The following is a 6,000-nucleotide window of genomic DNA, read 5'->3' as shown; positions in this document are numbered from 1 at the left end:
AGAACATCAGGGCATTTCAAACGAGTCTCCGTACACAATTTACCAGCTATGATTTTAAGTGCCTTGTTCAAACATTCAACTTGGCCAAAGATTTATGGATGGCAAGGTGAATGGAATTTTGGAGTCGCCCCCATAAGATAGAATCACTGAAGCGTGTGCCCTTCTCATGATCGATGTGTGCTTGTGGGCCAAAATGAGGGACAAGCCCCTCTGGAAGTGTTCTAGCAGCAAATGCAGCAGTGGTGGGATGGCCAGGAAAAGTCTCTACCCACCAGGTGAGTTGGTCAACAATAACAAGGCAAATTTTCTAATGTCCTGTTTTAGGAATACAAATGAAATTCATTTGTAAATGTTCAAAAGCTGTGTAAGCCAGAGAGTGCCCACCATCAGCCTTGACATGAAGAGTATGCTGATAATAAGCTTGGCAGGTAGGGCGAGAGGTACACACACAGGAGGCTATGTTGGTGACCCCTGGGTCCTCTGGATCGAATCCACAATCCCTGGAGTGCCAAAGTGGCCACTCCTGTGAACAGACAGGTGGACTTGCTGAAAGAAGCTCCAGGGAAGGAGGGTTTTGTCCTCTGCAGACACCCAACCCCCATTAACTTGTTTTGCCTTTAAACTTTTGCCTCCACTTCTCTCCTTCAGAGTTATCATAGGGAAGAGAGGTTAAAAATATGTGCAGGGGCTTCCAGGGAAGCAAGTTTAGCAGCAGCAGCAACACAGTCATTCCCTCTTGACACAGGATCAGTCCCTGCTGTATGGGCCGAACAGTGGACAATAGCTAGGGCAGAGGGATATTTCAGGGTGGACAGGCGATCCTTAATAAATTCTCCATTTGCACTGACTTTGCCAGTAGAGGTCAAAAATCCCCTCTGTAACACAGCAGACACCAAACAAATATCTAGAATCCATATAAATGGTGACACTTTTTCCCTTGGCTAGGTGACAGGCCTGAATGAGAGCCACTAGCTCAGCAGCCTGGGTGCTAAAACTGGAGGGTAGAGAGAGTGCTCAGACAGTATCATAATCAGAAACCACAGCAGTGCCTGTGCGACAGGTTCCCTCTCTCACAAAAGAGGACCCATCAGTATAGAAAACAAAGTCAGAGTTCCTTAAAGGTATGTCAGAAAGATCATCATGAGGCTTTTCAGCCATGTCAACAACAGAGGCACAGTCATGCAAAGGTTCTCTGGAGAATGGCATGTCAGGGAACAAAGTTGCAGGATTAAGGGTTGTACAGCGCTTTAGGGTGATATTCTCGTTCCCTAGGAATGTCTCCTTATACTTAGTGTGTCTTTGATCTGAAAAGGCCTGTCTCTGGTGACAGAGTAAGAGGGTCCCAACTTCATGAGGGAACTCAGAACGAGAAGAGTGGCAACCACAGCCCAGAGGCAGGGTAGTGCTCCAGTAGCTACAGCATCAAGCTGAGCAGAATCATAAGCATCTAGGCACTGAGTGGACCCTAATGGCTGTTAGTTAAGCCACCCCATTCTACTCATGTGCAAAAAGATGGAAAGATTTATTGTAATCTGGGAGTCCCAATGCAGGTGCTGATAACAGGGTCTCTGTTTTAGTTCTGTTATACCTGGGAGATGTTAGGAATCTAAATGTAAAGGTTCAGGAATGGAATTTTTAGTCAGAGATACAAGAGGCTTGGTAATTTCACTAAAAGAGAGTATCCACTGGCTGCAATATCCTGCTGCTCCTAAGATGGCCCTCAGCTGCCACTTAGTGGAGAAAGCAGAAAGTTGTTGAATAGCCTGAAAGCACTGAAGAGAAGTAGAGTGAGTCCCAGCAGCTAGAACCAAACCCAAGTATTCCACCCGTGGGAGACACCACTGTACCTTTGACTTAGAGACCTTGTGACCTCTTCGGTGAAGCTCCAGCATTAGATGGTGGCTGTCTTCCTGGGAAATCTCTGCATCTGGTGCTGCTAGGAGCGGGTCATCTACATATTGAACCAGGGTGGCACCTTTAAAAGTTGGATGCTAAATCCTGCTGCAAAATCTGAGAAAATAGTGTCTGACTTTCTACATACCCTTGAGGTAAGCAAGTCCATTTTCACTGTGTGCACTTCTAGATAAAGGCAAACAAATGTTGGGAATCTGGATTATGGATATTGAAAAAAATGCAGAAAGGAGGTCTACCACCATGAAGCATGTTGTTTCACAAGAGATTGAGGAGGTGATAGTGACAGGATTTGGTACCATTGGATGCCTAGGTATAACATAAGAATTAATTGCACGCAGATCTGCAGCTCTTGAACAAAACAATAAACAGGTTTGCCGTCTGGCCCTAATTTTGATTTTTTTAATAGGAAGAATAGGCATATTGCAAGGTGATTTGCAGGGAATAATAATGCCCTGATCTATTAAAGTATCAATTATAGGTGAAATTGCTTTAATAGCTTCCTTGCAATACTGTGGAATAGATGGAGGTGGGGGCTCTTTTACTCTTAATAGTAACAGGGACAACAGAGCCCCACAGTAATGGTCCCACATCTGAAGATGAAAAGGCCCAAAGGACATCAGGAATATCAGAGAGGATTTCAAATGTATTCCTTCCTGTTTCCTAAGTGCCTGAAATTAGAATTGGGAATAAATGGAGGGAGTTCTCTGGCACCTGTTAGGACATAGTACCATGGAGAGAGCAGGAAATGGTTAACGTTACATAGGAGATCACACCCTAATAAATTTGCAGGAGAATTAGACATGAGAAGATGGTGTGTTAAAACCATATGAAGACATAACTTAGGAACAAGCTGAAACTTCTCTAACAACTCCAACCACATTTAAAGACCCAATAGAAGTATATTTAGAATCAGGCTTGCTTACTAGGATTGATTTCAAAGCTCCCTTGTCTAACAAACAGTCAAGATAAGTGTCCCCCACCTTAAGGGTTACATGGGGTTTATTATTTTGGGGAGGGAAATGGGAGGGAATAATTGAGGTTAGGACACCAAGGTCTGGGAAAGCAAAGTCGTCACCTTCAGGTTTCTCAGCCCTTCCTCCTACCCTGTACCTTCAGGAATCATTAACCCTTGCGGGGTTCCTAAAGTTATTTCAGTTTCTCTGGGAATCCCTAAAGCCTGTTCATAAAGTCTTACTTTCTCTAGAAATATGACCTCTTTTATTGTAATAAAACAAATGTGCTGTCCCCAAAACTGCAGCAGGGTCTCTATCATCTGTGCCAGAGTTCTAGATACCTCCTGTAAGGGAGCCAAAATGTTTTGGATTGAGGCTGCTTGTAGAGAAGTTATGATGGTCAATCCCGTTCTTTCTCCTGCTTCTCTTTTTCTTGCTTAAACTTTTCTTGTGTTTCTCTCCAACCTCTCTCTTTCCATCATCTCTCTTTCTATTCCTTCTCTTTCTTTTTTTTCTATTCTCTCTCTCCCCACCTCTCCCTCTCACTGTCCCTCTCCCTCTCTCTCTCTTTTCTCTCCTTTCAATCACTTCATAAATGTATAAAACAATATCTTTTAACTTCTCAGTACTCGTGGTATGCCAACCCAGACACCTTTTGTGAAAATGCTTCTTTATCTCTGGTGATGATTGATTAACAAAATCAGTGCAAATGATACAATCATCTTTAGGGTTAAATGAATCTAGTCCAGGATACCACTTAGCATTTTTACACAGTCTATCATAAAATTGGTTGGGACTTTCTTCTCTTCCTGAAAAATATTCTGGAACTTACTCCAATTTTCTGGCCTAACTGAGCATCCTTCCATTACTTTGAGTAAGGTTCCCCTAGCTTCTTGTAGTTTATTCTGTTTCTCAGGAATATTTGGATTCCAATGTGGATCTTATAAGGGCCAAAGTTGAGTTGATTTACTTGTAGAATATAATCTGTTTGCCTCTTCTATAATGGCTTGTCTTTTCCTCAAGGAAAGCAAAGCTTGCATTAAATCTATTACATCACCTCAAACTGTGTTAAAACCTCAAAAGATTGCCTAATATTGGGTAATTACTGCTGCTGGATCCTCGTCAAATTATATATATATATATATATATATATACACACACACACACACACACACACACACACACACACACACACATATATATATATATATATGTATATATATATTCTGAGGTTAGCATTTTGCTTTGGGGCTCGCTCGTGTGATTTGGCCAGACTATGGGTAGCCATTAAGGAGCCCCCCTCCCAGCTGTAAAAACCCAGATGTTGGTGGCTTCTCTCTGTGGTAACTATGTATGTATTGCTATGGACAGACAGTTAGAAGCCTGTCTGTTGATTTGTGTTATTTTCTCTGTAATTTCTATTTGTATTTGCTCCGAAGTTCAGGGCGCTGACTTTTCCCCCTGAACTAAATGAATGATATATGTATTTTAATTAAAGTAAGATTGTTAACCCCTTAAAGTTGCTTTCCTTTAGAAAAGCAGATCAAAGAACCTGTGCTAGCAGCCCTCCTTTGTATTCGTGTTATTGGCCTTACACCTCCACAGAAGCTGCAAGTAACATTGTTGTTACAGGAGGTTTTACAGAAGCTGACATGCTGAATTAGTTAGGTGGAAGAAAAGAAGGCAGAGAAAACAAGGGAGCTGGAAAAGAAGGGTTAAGGAGGGTTGGAAGGCTAGAGGTGAGATCAAAGAAGTAAGAGGAGTTGAAAGTGTATTGGAGGAAACAGGTAAAGCTAGGTAGAGGGTTGAGGGAAAAATTGAGCATGTACCATTGGATGATTGAATTTTAGGGGCTAGATTTGTCAACCTACTCCAAAGATACCTATAATCTAATTGTTTAGGATTTTCATCCCCTAGAACTAACTTTAAATCTTTTTAATGTCTGATAATTAAATGAGCCGTTCCTGGGCTGTAATAATTCCCCTGACGAATTTTTTTGCTGTCCAAGATCATACGTCACAGAACTTAATAACTTGCAAAAAGGCATCCCTGACCAAATGGGGAGTTCATTCTTATCCCATGCTATGGAGGAGTCTTTCCAAGGCAGGCACATTCATTTTACTATGGTTGACTTCCCATATGTGTATGTGTTTGTGTGTATGCATATACATGTATGTATATATGTATATGTATACATATTTTTTATATATGCACACTATATATACATATATTTCACAGACATACCCAAAAGAAAATTTCCTTCTCTGATTTTACTCTTGAATCTATAAACTCTTATAAATTGGGGAAAATTTCGCCCTTCTTTTAATTTTGGCCCCAGTCAAAAGACAGAAGGAGAACTGCAGCCCCCTGCCCCCACTACCTTATTTCTTTTTGCCTTTAATTACTCTTTTTAAACTTTATAGCCAAAGAGACTGACAGACAAAAAACCATATAGAGTCTTATTGAACAGAAACCAAAGTTGAGTTTATAAAAGCTACTTTTCTAGCTTGGGAATCCTTTCTTCTCTACTCAAGGTGATTTCTCTACCCCTTCCTACTGTGCTCACAAGAGATTTTTTTTTACTCAGCACCACACCCAATCCTGCATTTCAATCTAACTGCCTGAAAACATGCTCCCCAAGACTCATAGATTTTATAAGAGTTGGTACTCTTTCAGCTTGCCTCAGTTTCCTTTTTGAAACCTTACCTCCAAGAAATTTTGAGCCATGCCTGCATCTTGAAGCAGGACTGAAATGCCCAGGCCATGATTTCATAAAGGATTTCTAATTTCTTAAACACCCCCCATATCTTTGCCAGATCACACCACAAAAAAAGAACAGAATTTCTTTTCAAGACCTTCTTTGGCAGAGTTTTTCTTGTGTATCCAATCTGTCTCCATTTGCCTGTTCAATGAAGACCCTTTGCTGTTGAGAGTCAAAATCAAAAAGCTGCAGTGCAAAAACAGATAAGCAGAATAGAACATATAAACTTATCCAGAAAAAAATCTAATTGCTTGTAAAAGGAAGAGTCAGATCACAACCAGAGTCCTAACTAAAAGCTCCCCTTCTGGAGAAATTTTCTACTTTCACACAAAGAGATATTAAGGAGTTTTTTGTTAAGAATCTAGGGTACAG

This window comes from Trichosurus vulpecula, chromosome 7 (genome assembly GCF_011100635.1).
Source record: "Trichosurus vulpecula isolate mTriVul1 chromosome 7, mTriVul1.pri, whole genome shotgun sequence".
Lineage (NCBI taxonomy): Eukaryota > Metazoa > Chordata > Mammalia > Diprotodontia > Phalangeridae > Trichosurus > Trichosurus vulpecula.
The sequence above is the reverse complement of the archived record's forward strand: the minus strand, read 5'-3'. Positions refer to the sequence as shown.